The sequence below is a fragment of the Erpetoichthys calabaricus genome, chromosome 2 (genome assembly GCF_900747795.2).
Source record: "Erpetoichthys calabaricus chromosome 2, fErpCal1.3, whole genome shotgun sequence".
Lineage (NCBI taxonomy): Eukaryota > Metazoa > Chordata > Cladistia > Polypteriformes > Polypteridae > Erpetoichthys > Erpetoichthys calabaricus.
The window spans coordinates 199,446,224-199,460,083 of NC_041395.2; the positions used below are offsets into that span (position 1 = coordinate 199,446,224).

General features: G+C 38.1%; 1 protein-coding gene across 4 annotated transcripts in view; it reads right to left on the reverse strand.

Annotated features, from left to right (window-relative positions):
• capn10 (calpain 10) overlaps nucleotides 1-6,322 on the reverse strand; it is a 36,134-nt gene extending 29,812 nt beyond the window's left edge. For 2 of the 4 annotated variants that reach the window (XM_051922235.1, XM_051922232.1), the window contains exon 1: nucleotides 6,207-6,322. The gene's annotated coding sequence lies outside the window, so the exon portion shown is untranslated. Of the gene's footprint in view, nucleotides 1-6,202 lie in introns of all 4 variants that reach the window. The other 2 variants (XM_051922234.1, XM_051922233.1) reach the window with 1 other exon arrangement.
• Nucleotides 6,323-13,860: the final 7,538 nt, after the last annotated feature.

The window sequence follows — 13,860 nt, forward strand, 5'->3', positions numbered from 1 at the left end:
GTCATATGATTCATGTCGCCAAACTCTGACGCATAAACTGCAAAAGGTTTCACATTTTGCCACAACAACGGATTTATGGTCAAGCCGAACATCCAAGCCATTCCTCTCCCTAACGGTACATTTCATTGACGAAAACTGGCAACTGAAAAGCTTCTGTTTGCAAACATCCTACTTCCCAGAAGATCACACTGGTGACATAATTGTGCAAGGTCTGAAAGATGCGCTGGCATCATGGTCACTGCGAGAAGACTGCATGGTTTGCATGATAACAGACAGCGGGGCTAACGTTGTCAGTGCACTACGGATTAATAACTGGAAGAGGCTACCTTGTATTGGGCATAGGTTTCATATTGCGATTGGTGAATAATTTGGGGTTCCTCTATAAAATGCAGTTTAGGTTAAATTCATCTTATTTATTATGACGTTTAAAAATACAAAAAGACCTGATAAGCTGTAGATGACAAAAATATAATTCAATATAATTTCAAATAATACATTATACAATAAAAATATGATAATGTTGTAATGCAATTATTATATACAGTACACTTTGAATGTTCCGTTAAATTTTATATATGTTTTCCAGAGAGGAGCATGCGGGATCCAAGGATAGACAGAGCCATAGGAGTTTGCAAAAAGGTGGTCGGAGCTTTTTTCAGTAGCTAGAAAAAGAAGAAAGCATTTGTTGATGCACAAGAGCAGCTCACACTTCCAATGCATAAACTTATCACCGAGTCACCAACAAGATGGGGCTCAAGACAGCGCATGATAGAGAGATTTATTGAACAAGAAAAAGCCATTCATCATGTTTTGACTGCAGACAAAAAGCACAGGCATCTTGTCCCAACACGGCAAGATGTTGAAGTGCTGGAGGCAGTAAGTAAAGCACTAGGCCCACTTCTGGAGTTCACAGATGCTCTTTCAGGTGAGCAACTTGTAACAGTTTCTTACTTAAAACCTGTGCTGGCCTTATTCAACTCTGATGTCCTGGAGGTGATGTCTGATGACACAGACCTAACCAAAAAGATCAAACAAGCCATTCTAGAGTATCTGAACTCCAAACACAGAGGACTGTGTAGACGAGCTGTTGGGTTTGGCATCCACACTTTACCCACGGTGCAAAAATCGCTTTAATAAATGATGACAGGATCAAAGCCATTATGATGGCAGCTGCGAGAGAACTTATGGCTGTGGAGACAGGGGAAGACAGCCCTACCTCAACTGCTTCAGCTAACCCGATGGCTGCAGAAACTAGATCAGGTGATGATGCAAGGGAGGGAGCAAAAAGAAAAAAAAAGTCTTTTGGCAGCTATTTCAAAAAAGCACAGGAATTCAGAGAAGACGAGTCTCTGACACTGCCATTGAAAAAGAGCTACTTAATGATACCCGAGGTGGACAGTGAGGTAAATACACTTGAGTGGTGGAAAACACAAGAAGTAAATTTCCCCAGATTGGGGAAACTAGCAAAAAAGTACCTGTGCATTCCTGCCTAAAGCAGTGCTTCTGAGAGGGCTTTCAGCACCGGAAGAAATGTTGTAACATGTAACCGTGCTGTTTTGAAGCCAGATGCTGTGGACAGGCTGGTGTTCCTGTCACACAACTTGAAGTTTCTCCAGTAGAATTTTACAGTTCTCATAACTTTCTCAAAACTCATAACTTTGTGCAATATTGGACAAAGGAAGTTAGTAATTTCTTTAATAGTGTTAGTTTGTGTAAAACTTGTCAGAGCCTGTCCCAGTAACAACAGGCTCAGGCAGGAACCAACCCTGGGCGGGCGCCAACACACCACAGGGTGCACACACTCACACAGCCACACTCACACAATTACGGGGTAAATTTAGACTCGCCAATCAGCCTACCCTGCATACTTCTGGACTGTGGGAGGAAACCGGAGCCCCCGGCAAAAACCCACACGAACACGGGGAGAGCACGCAAACTCCACACAGAAAGGACCTGGGTGTTTTACTTCAGTTTTAATTAAATAAATAAGACCTGTTAACTGTTTCATTAAGCTACAATTAATTTTCTATTACCAAGACCAAGCTAGATCTTAATAAGACTTACACATGTTTAAAGGATGCAGAATATCTTGGAATTATCGTTATCGTCAAAGTCCCAGAAAATATCAAGATTTTTTTTCCCCCAATATCGCACACCCCTAATAGACAGGTGTGTCCAATCATGAGAAAAGGTATTTAAGGTGGTCAATTGCAAGTTGTGCTTCCCTTTGACTCTCCTCTGAAGAGTGACAGCATGGGATCCTCAAAGCAACTCTCAAAAGACCTGAAAACAAAGATTGTTCAGTATCATGGTTTAGGGGAAGGCTACAAAAAGCTCTCTCAGAGGTTTAAACTGTCAGTTATAACTGTAAGGAATGTAATCAGGAAATGGAAGGCCACAGGCACAGTTACTGTTAAACCCAGGACTGGCAGACCAAGAAAAATACAGGAGTGGCATATGCGCAGGATTGTGAGAATGGTTACAGACAACCCACAGATCACCTCCAAAGACATGCAAGAACATCCTGCTGCAGATGGTGCATCTGTACATCGTTCTACAATTCAGAGCAATTTGCACAAAGAACATCTGTATGGCAGGGTGATGAGAAAGAAGCCCTTTCTGCACTCACGCCACAAACAGAGTCGCTTGTTGTATGCAAATGCTCATTTAGACAAGCCAGATTCATTTTGGAACAAAGTGCTTTGGACTGATGAAACAAAAATTATTTGGTCATAACAAAAAACATTTTGCATTGCGGAAGAAGAACACCGCACTCCAAGAAAAACACCTGCTACCTACTGTCAAATTTGGTGGAGGTTCCATCATGTTGTAGGGCTGTGTGGCTAGTTTAGGGACTGGGGCCCTTGTTAAAGCTAAGGGTCAGATGAATTCAACCTAGTATCAACAAATTCTTCAGGATAATGTTCAAGCATCAGTCACAAAGTTGAAGTTACGCAGGGGTTGAATATTCCAACAAGACAATGACCTAAAACACAGTTTGAAATCTACAAAGGCATTCATGCAGAGGGAGAAGTACAATGTTCTGGAATGGCCGTCACAGTCCCCTGACTTGAATATCATCAAAAATCTATGGGATGATTTGAAGCTGTCCATGCTCGGCAGCCATCACATTTAACTGAACTGGAGAGATTTTGAATGAAAGAATGGTCAAAAATACCTCCATCCAAAATCCAGACACTCATCAAAGACTACAGGAGGCATCTAGACGCTGTTATATTTGCAAAAGGAGGCTCAACTAAGTATTGATGTAATATCTCTGTTGGGGTGCCCAAATTTATGCACCTGTCTAATTTTGTTATGATGCATATTTTCCATTAATCCAATAAACTTAATGTCTCTGCTGAAACACTACTGTTTACATAAGGCATGTCATACATTGAAAGGAAATTGCTACTTTGAAACCTCAGCCAATGATAAACAAAAATCCAAAGAATTAAGAGGGGTTCCCAAACTTTTTCATATGACTGTAGATGTACTTGATTAAATAAAAATTTTTCATTGGAGAATGCACTTTTCTTATACAGCATTAAAAAACAGCTGTACAATCAATGACACAAGATAAGGCTAAAATAAATTAAGTAGTTTTTTGCAAACATAGATATGAGGTCAAGCCATAGAGGCCTTTAAACATTTCACACTGCACTGATGATGAGTGGAAACTGCAATGATGTTTATTTTGCAGAGGATTACAAAATTAAAGAAATCTCACACTGACTGAGAGATACATTCATTTCCTAGGAACTGTTGGAAAATGAATGGTCTCTAACTCCAAGAATAATGGGAAAAAGATAGAAAAGACAATCGTATTAATGGTTCAATGTGTTAGTCACAGATTACTCCTAGCAATGGTAAGACATAGATATCTTTACAATACTTTTACCCTGATCTTTATTCCAGTATGTAAATTACTTAACATACTTTATTTATAACACCTGGACAGAATTTTGAATATTTATTGTACAATAATTATACTGTTTAGTATAAAATATAAAATTGTTTAATAAATTAATATGAAATATTTTAATTACAACTGAACAATTCTTTGCTAAATATTGAAGGTTTCCTTTAATCCAATAACAGAGAAAGCAGTGATGGATCCCCACTAAAAGCAAAAAGCTCATGCAATAATATAGCTACCAGAAGAAGTAAAAGTGCTGCATTTCCTGACAAATCTAGATTATAAAGTGGCTGATATGGTTAGACTATTTATGTCCAAACAGGTTATACTTGGCGAGAGTTACATCTAATAGCTAAGTTCTGTAATCTTATATGAATGTTGCATTCAGTTCTATTTTGATTACTTGAAACTTACTTGAAGGTAATTAACTACAATAATTTTTGTATCAATTTTGGTAATACAACATGAAATACAGAAAACCTGAAATAATGTACTGCTCTGATCTGAATGTATTTTTAAAATATTTGCTTCAAATAATGGTGTTTCCTTTTCTGATAATTATTGTCACAATAATTTATGAGGCACGTAATAACAAGTAATACAAATGTGTTTTTTTTTTTTATATATTAAAGCGCTCTGACCCCCAGAGGTCACGTTTTATAACAGTTTCCACCACTGGGATTAATAAAGTATATCAAAAATCAAAATAAATTAATAAATATAGGAAGACCCTGTTACAGAGAAGATAAACTCTGATTGGTTGGACAAGTATAGACGTAGTCATTAATTACTCTATGTGCGTGTATGTTCCTCAGTACAGCATACAAATTACAAAATATACTAAGGAGGCCATTGTATCATCACAATTTGTACGTTTTATTTTATAATAGTAAGACTGTAATTACTTCTACAGTATATACAAATAGCAACAAACAGGTACAAGCATTCATTGGCAGTCCAGCTCAGTGTTCTTTTCCAGTCTACCGTGATCAAGACTCCTGCCTTCTTGTGTTGTAGCCACAAATTATAGTTATATTCACTGAGCATTTATGACTTTAATATCGCTTACACTGCAAATTTTATATTGTGGGGAACAATTAACGATGTCGAACTGCGGGCGCTGCATCGGTCTGTCGTGGTGAAAAAGGAGCTGAGCCGCAAGGCGAAGCTCTCAATTTACAGTCGATCTATGTTCCTACCCTCACCTATGGTCATGAACTATGGGTAGTGACCGAAAGAACGAGATCGCGAATACAAGCGGCTGAAATGAGTTTCCTCCGCAGGGTGTCTGGGCTTTCCCTTAAAGATAGGGTGAGAAGCTCAGTCATCCGGGAGGGGCTCAGAGTAGAGCCGCTGCTCCTCAGCATCGAGAGGAGTCAGATGAGGTGGCTCGGGCATCTGATCAGGATGCCTCCTGGACGCCTCCCTGGTGAGGTGTTCCGGGCACGTCCAACCGGGAGGAGGCCCGGGGACGACCCAGGACACGCTGGAGGGACTATGTCTCTCGACTGGCCTGGGAACGCCTTGGGATTCTCCCGGAAGAGCTAGAAGAAGTGGCCGGGGAGAGGGAAGTCTGGGCATCTCTGCTCAAGCTGCTGCCCCCGCGACCCGACCTCGGATAAGCGGGAGACAATGGATGGATGGATGGATGGATGGAATGCATGAGATTTATTTGACATGGGCTCCATCTACTGGAAAAAATATTCTTATAAAATGTAAGGACTCCCCCTATATGTAATCAGAAGAATCTGGTTGTGGCTGCTAGTTGATAGGGGGGATGAACAGTTTTAACAGTATTTTAGCTCTTCGGTATCCGTTTATAGATTAACCGTTTTCTTTTTTACATTAGCACTCTGACAGAGCCACAGACCGAGTATATAAGTATAAGTTTATTGGACTTTACCAGAATAAATATGTACTGTGCACCCAAATGAAGAAGACATAGTTGCAGCTAGCTTCGGCTGTTTTGAAATTGCCAATGTCATGCTAACTATACATTACTATGATTAAACACGGGATAAAACACACATATTCAGAAATGCTTGCAGCCTTGATATTCTTTTACTCGACCGACAATATGACTGTGAGACAAGTCATCTCTCTTTGTCAACGAGGCCATGTTAACCATCAGTTCCCTGATACTCCAATAAATGTCAGTAACATACACACAAAGCGGAGACATGACACCTCGCTTTACATTTTCCGACTTCCTGTGTCAACATAAAGCACGTCGCCTTCTGCCTTTTCAGAATACCTCGAAAAATACGCTAGACTCATACTTACAGACCTGCTTGCAACAGTGTTCTCTTGTTCACTTTTATCTAATGGAAATATATGTATATATAAAAACAGAATATTGTTCAGGCTAACACAGGACAACTGAATCGATGAAGACGCGGCCTCGATAAGACTGCCTTTGCACATGCGCACAAAAGGTGGCTTGTTAGTAGACACGTATAGCGTGTACCGTATTTATCAGAAGAAGAAGGACTTGCTTCAGTATCTGTCCTGTTTCGAGTAGTGTTAACTGCAATGTTCCATCTCGCAGTAATGGAAAACAATTATAAGAAAAGTTATAGAAGGATGGACTTTTCTGGTTTGTACAGAACATTGTAAATTCACTGTCTAAGAAGAGGCAAGGTTAAAACAGTAATTAGAGCTGCTTCTCTCACGTATTCGGCGAATAGTCGTTGATAGTGTGGAGTTTGCGCATCCTCCACGTTCTTGCTTGTGGCACATTTTCAAAGATGTTAGGGTAACTGGCGACTCCAAATATATAAGCATGATAACAACTGGCCTTTATTTTGTTCTGGCGACACGGAATTTGATTGAGCACTGGAATTGACTTGTGAAATTCAGTTATTCAGTTTTGGTTGGGAATACCTTAAACTTAGTGTTTCAGGTTTCCAGTGCTTCAGTACCTTTCCGTATCTATCCGTTATCCAGGGCAGGGACGCAGAGCAGCTGGAACCTACCCTCGTAATTATCAAGTGCAAGGTAGTAACAACATTTGGACAGGGTGCTAGTCCATCACTGGGTGAACACGCATGCATCCTCGAGGGCCAGTTTTAGCAATGCCAATTCACCTTACTTGCACCTTACTTTTGACTGTGGGAAGAAACCAGGACACATTGATGTGGACATAGGGAGAACATGCAAACTCAGTGCAGGAAGAACTCAGGATGCAAAACCCTGTCTTGTTATTGTGAGACAATAGTGCTACTATTGTGCTGCTCCCACATTTACAGTAATTGTTCTTACTGTACAGTGCAGTCTACAAGTTGATTGTTGCATTTTCCTGATGCATTCATTTATAATACAGTAATCAGGTTACTTCTCTACCGCTGTGCTTCTAAATGAACTACTCCCTTGTTAAGGTGACAAGGAATGACTCAGGAAAAAAAAAGTGGCACCACTAATTTTCCAAACAATAAATACCTTTAGTTAAACTCCGAAATGCTTCTATATGTTTGTAGCACTTGCTCTCCTTTCTATCTAAACCTATTTAAACATGATACACAGAGTATCTCATGCTAAACTTCCCCCTCGGGACAAATGATGTACTATCTCTTCCTCTCTGTCTTGGTAAGTCTCTCGCATTTACATCCAATTTCTGTCACTCTCTTTTAAATTCAACTTTAAAAGAGTTAGCCTGGAGATTCTGCTCCTGGCAAAAGTTATCTCTAAATTCTGGTGATGCATGGTGCTTCTGCTGCATCAGTGCTGTCAGTATGCCTGTCTTTCAAAAAATGATCAGGGACACCCATTTAAATCTCGGACATGACAGACAAATTTTGTAATGCTGGATTTGAATATTAGTAATTTACACGCTTCTTCTAATAAAGTAAGCATAATTGTAATGCAAAATTAAAAATAAGAGGTGACTATAGACCATATGTGATCTGCTGTATCTTTCACTGTGTGTAATAAGGTAAACATAATTGTAATGCAAAATTAAAAATAAGAGGTGACTATAGACTATGAGTGATCTGCTGTATCTTTCACTTTGACAGAGCGGACCTTAACCACTGCTTTAGAACACTGCACTGCATGACCACCAGGAGATTAAATTAATCAAGAAATAACCTACATTGTAGTTGTTCTTAATCAACAGTTAAATTGATTTAATACCTGTTTAAAACAGGTTTTAAAATTTGTCTTGTCTTGGCTTTGAACTGTACAACAGACTCTCTCGCAATGTGAAGCTGCATATTTTGCTACGACTGAAGATGTGTACCCTTTTGGGATTTTTAATCTGCCTTTACTGTTAAAGTCTACTGACGGTTTTATGACAGTTTGTAAGTATGTGGACGTATTAGGTAAGAAGCTAAACTCTTAGTTGCCTCACTGGCACTACCCAGCTGTGTTACGTTAGTTACTTTAAAATAGTAATATATTAAATATTTCATATTACTTAAAAAAGTAATAGAAAGTATTCATAAATAATACTTTCTATTAGTAGTGTATTATATTACTTTTGTTACTTCACAATTAAGTTATGAAACTTTCAAAAATATTCAGAAAACCTTAAAATAATACAGTACATTTATGAACACATCTGGAACTGAATGAGCACTCGCAGACATAAACTATTCAGTTATGTGACAGATTTCCTATATTTTTGCAATCATATGAAGATTTACCTATAGTCAACAAAATTAAAAACTAAGCAAAAAGACTAGCTAATCTTCCCAAAATATTATGGACCTATGTACTCATATTTATTCTTTGAAACATGTGAAGTCTTAATCTCCGAAAATGCAGTCTTTCAAAACAAAAACCTTAAAGGTGATTTCTGTTTGATGTGAGCTGAGCATAAGGCATCCATAACTGCAATTGAACAGTCTTTCAACAGGGGCGCTAGAAAAGACTGGTGTATTGTATTTTAAGAATACATGCTTAATTCTTAGAAATTAATAAAGGCATTCCACACTGTTTGCAGTTTTCAGATAATTCAGGATTATGATGTATGTACTGTATCTCATAGATTTCAGAAGCAGTCATCTCATAATGTTGTGGTCTTGAATGTGCTTGAAGGCAGTTGCAACTTTTTTTGCACAGTTATATAAATCGATCCAATGGACAGTAATTCCCAAAAAAGAAAAAAAAATCTTTTATTGTACACAGGCTATACATACAACTGGACTGCCTTAAAAGTAATTTTTAGTTCATATTCACTGTTGTTATAAGCATCATAAATATACTTGGTGAATGTTTTTCTGACAAGCTTTGAGAAAGTGGCATTTTGCTAATAAGGTTTCTGAAAGCAGTTGTGACTTTGTGGACTGCCTGCAGTCTTCCAAGTATACAAAGTAATCATGTTTTATAGAAGAGAAGGTGTGTAACAGACTTGTGTTGTGTTGACATCTATATTTTCTTGTTTTGTGACTGATGATGACATATGGTATAATATAACAGTTAAGAAATAGTGCCTGCTGATTTATTGCTGATGCATTGGGATAAAGAAAACCAGTGCGGACTTTTAAGTAGTATGTTGAAAGGGTTATATTATTAATTTTCAGATCAAGATAACTGCAATATTATTACTTATTTTTCCAAATGAGTATGTTAAATTACTGAGACAAAATAGTAATAGTTACATAATGCGTTGTATTAGTAACATGTTACGTCCAATGTGATGACGTGATGCAGCAGTTAACCACACTTCTACTTTGACATACCACTTTTAATACTGCATACAGGATAAGTGATAAAAACTTTGAAGTTCTTCTTTCACAATAGGTAATGAAAAAATATACTTGTTACATATTTTCTAGGTATGTATTTATTTTTTAAAACTTGCTTTTTTCACTTTGTTAAAGGGAGTTAGAACATATGAATATGAGTACATTGAGGGGATACTTTAGTAAACTGGGGAAAATTGAGAACCAGCAGTTAATTTAACATGCATATCAACTGAAACAATTTCTACTTGGTGCATAATAAATGCAATAGGAATCTTTAATACATGGGTGCATAAACATTCATTGCAAAAGTGTATCAGCAGCCACAGAAGAAGGAAAGGAAAACCCAAAGAAATCTTATGTAAACATGAAGATTTAGTGAAACCTTAATCCACAGAGATACAGAAAGTAGAACTCAGACTCTAGAGCATTAATGCCTGTGCTACTGTCTTTGTCTTCCTATTTGTTGCTGCAGTTATTAGTGGGCTTTTGCCTCCTCTACATCTATTCTAACCATCTCTACTAACTATTTTACCACTCCAACCTGTGATTCCTTTCACTGTACAATCTGCTGCTACCCCATCCAGACACCTTGTCCTCTGTGTCCTGTTTTGTCTCCTTAAGTTTTGTCTTCCTTTTAACGTTAGTTTGGGGGTTCTGTCCTCTTCTATTCTTTCACTGTGACATAACCACTCTATCCTTTGGTACTTTATAAATCATACCATATTCTGACCTTGCATCAACACATGCAGTTCTACAGTGTCTTCAGTTGATGCACTCCCTTTTATTTATATTTCATTCAAAACAAATAAGGGTATTTTCACTGTTACTGTCATTGACCATTCTTCTGACCAGAGTGTGACACCCAGCTATGCCAAACTTTTAAATATTTTAAGTTTGGTAGTTCTTGAATGACATGGTTCTTAAACAGGTGCAAATATGCAAATTATACTCTATTGCCATACTGTATCCTTTCCAAATATATTAACTCATTTTGTTGTCATTACTTACATAAGCATCAAGATATATAAAACTGAGCACTCCTTCAAAACACCTTCCACCCATAGTCATTTTAACTTTATATATGGTTTTAATTTCTTTGACCACAAGACCAAACTTTACCTCTTCCCATGTTCTTATATAGTTCTTTAAGTACAGCTATACTGTTTGTAACAATTTCTATATCTTAAGTATACATACAATGTTGGATGGATTTAATATATATTGTCTGTATTTGATCAATTTTATTTACAATGTTATATAAGACTAAATTGAACTGAACTGTGGAAAGCCCATCCTGCTGCTTCACTTTAGACTTAAATTCACAGGGTTCACTTAGGAGGTGCTGCCTCGCTCTTGCATTAAATTTATAGGGTTCACTGATAAGGTTCCAAACTTTTCCACCATCACTTCTTTATCCTTTATTTTCATTTTGACTAATCATTCATTTTAGACAAATCCATAGCATTCTCAGCACTTGGTGTCTATTTGTAATCTTGATGGTCTGTTAGAAGTCAATGAGCAGTAACTGCACATGCATATCACATTCAGAAAACTTCTCCATCATTTGTTTAATGAGAAATATCTGGTCTATTGTACTTGTGTTAGTTTGAAACTCACTTTGCTATTTTCCCAGTATATTTTCAGTATACCCTTTCAATCTGTAACTAATCACCAGTCAGACAGGATGTTCTAGGCAAATGGAATTGTCAAATTCCATCTTAACACCTGATTTACAGATGTAGCATATTATCCCAACTTTTTAGTTTTCTGTCAGTTTTTCCATGTTATTTGTCTTCCTTCTGGAATTATATCCCTGTAGAGGAGGTCCCTAAAATACTCAACCCATTGCTTTACTATCTCTCATTCTTTTCCAGTTCACTTTAACCAGTAGGGTGTATCTGAAGCACCCAAACTCCAGACAAGACTACTGTACACAATCAACAGTACAGGGTTCATATACCTAATATATTAGCGACAATACTTTTGATATAGATTTTTATAAATGCGTCACAAACAGTTCAAGTCTTCTTTCTCCTCTCCTAACTCCAGCTTGCCTGGATGAGGCATGGTGGCTTCTTTTATGCCGCACTCTTGTACCTCTGGTGCTATAGCATTGCAACCAGGAAGCACTTCCCATTCAGGCCAAACCTCCATAAAAGGATCTTCTTCCAGCAGTGCCCTCTGGCAGCACTCATGGACCCCAACAGAACTGCTGTTAACTTTTAGGCAGCCCCGCGAGTGCCCAAACTGAAGCCACACCAGAGGAACACTGCTATCTAGTGCACTGTAGGAACACCTTGTCTCAGGGGGTTATATCCTTTTGTCCATCTGCTTTCCCTGCCTTCCAGCTAAGACAGTGAACAGTGCCCATTGTATTGGGATGTTCATCCATTCCTGTTTCTGTTTATCCCACATTATGGTCTCCTGCCTGGTTAAGGGAGCACCATGCAACCCAGATAGGATACCAGTTCTTTCTTACTGTCTGTTATATTGACCCTACACAACAGCCTTCTGGGTGGGAAATGGAGCACCAAGCATCATTGTTGAAATGTACCTCCATCCCTTTGGATTATCTATTGTTGGCCTCTTTGCCAGGTACAGGAATACAGTCCATCCCAGCCAGGATACAAGCCCATCCTCCTGCTTCACTCTAGCACACTCTCCTTCTTTGGTCTTCCAACCACTGTACTTAGTCTGGAAAACCCTTTGGTGCATCAGATTTTCTGGTTTAACTTTTCTGATTTAAGTCTTCATTATTTGGAACTTTATTTTATACTAATCTTGTTTCTTCTTCATATTTTGTGCACATTCCCCTGTTGTTATCTTTTACAATTGCTCTAGGTTTCTCTGTGTAACATTCTTTGCCTTGCCAATGTTCTCTCCTGTGTGGTATTTCTGGAGTCTTCATCAAAGCATTCATACCTCTCTCCTATGACTACCTCTGCTGTCACCCTTACTATTCTGTGTTCTCCTCCATTTTTTCTTTTCACCTCTTTCCTGTTCATTCTCTCCCTGTTTATTGTCCAGTGTGATACTCCATTACTTCTTTCACTTTTTTCAGTCTATTCTTATTCCACTTTTTTCTTCTCATTATTTCCTTGTGCACCATGGCCAGCCTCTCTCTCACTAACACCTTCACCAGGTAGTGATCACAGTTGCAGTTCATCCCTCTACATCTCCTGACATGACATTGATGAGTGAGAGGAGTGATGAGCATCAGTGAGAGTGTCATCAGTTTGGCCCAATATTCCAATGTATAGAAGACATCCATGTTTCCAGATAATAATAATAATAATAATTAATTCTTTGTATTTATATAGCGCTTTTCTCACTACTCAGAGCGCTCAGCAATTGCAGGTTAAGGGCCTTGCTTAAGGGCCCAACAGAGCAGACTCTCTTTTGGCATTTACGAGATTCGAACCGGCAACCTTCCGATTGGCAGTACAGATCCCTAGGCTCAGAGCCACCACTCCGCCACTCCTTTAAGAGGCAAAATATGTTCTTTCAATCACTATATTTTTTCTGATAGTAAACTGATCAAGTAAAATTTCATTTCTTCTACTGTGTTATGAATATATACCTTCTGCTATCTGATGATATTATTCACTCACTACTTTTGCATTAAGATTGCTTATCACCATTAGCAAGTCACATATTTTTAACTGCTACATGAACTCTCCAGCTAACAGAATAGTTGAATCTCCATATAGATTTTCTTCAGTAGATGCATGATTATTATAGTTATATTTCTGAACTTCCCTCTCAATTGAACTCCATATATCCTTTCATTTACTGCTTTAAAGTGTAATAAAACTATCTTCATCTTATTCATCATAATAAAAACCTATTCTAAATTGTTCATTTCTCCTCTTTGGCCTGCTCTAAAACAGTGAATATTCTTATTTATTTATTTACATCTTCCTTGCCAAAGCAACACCACTTTTCTCATTTTGCCAGGTCACCGCATTGTTTTAAACTTTCAAATTCTTCCATCCATCCATCTTTCAAATCTCTACTACCAAAATAATCCGTAACATTTGGCAGTTGTGTACCATGGTGGTTTTTATAAGGTGGTGTTCAGTTCTTTGGTACACTGGAGGACCTTGGATTTGCTGTTTGAATTTACTCTCTTGGCTGAAGGTTTTGAGTTTTAGGGCAGCAAAAATTTGCTTTCATTCTCCTCCATCTGCTACTTATGAGGAAGTACCAGGTCCATAACATGAATGCCAGGGGTAGGATGCAGTTCAGTTGGTC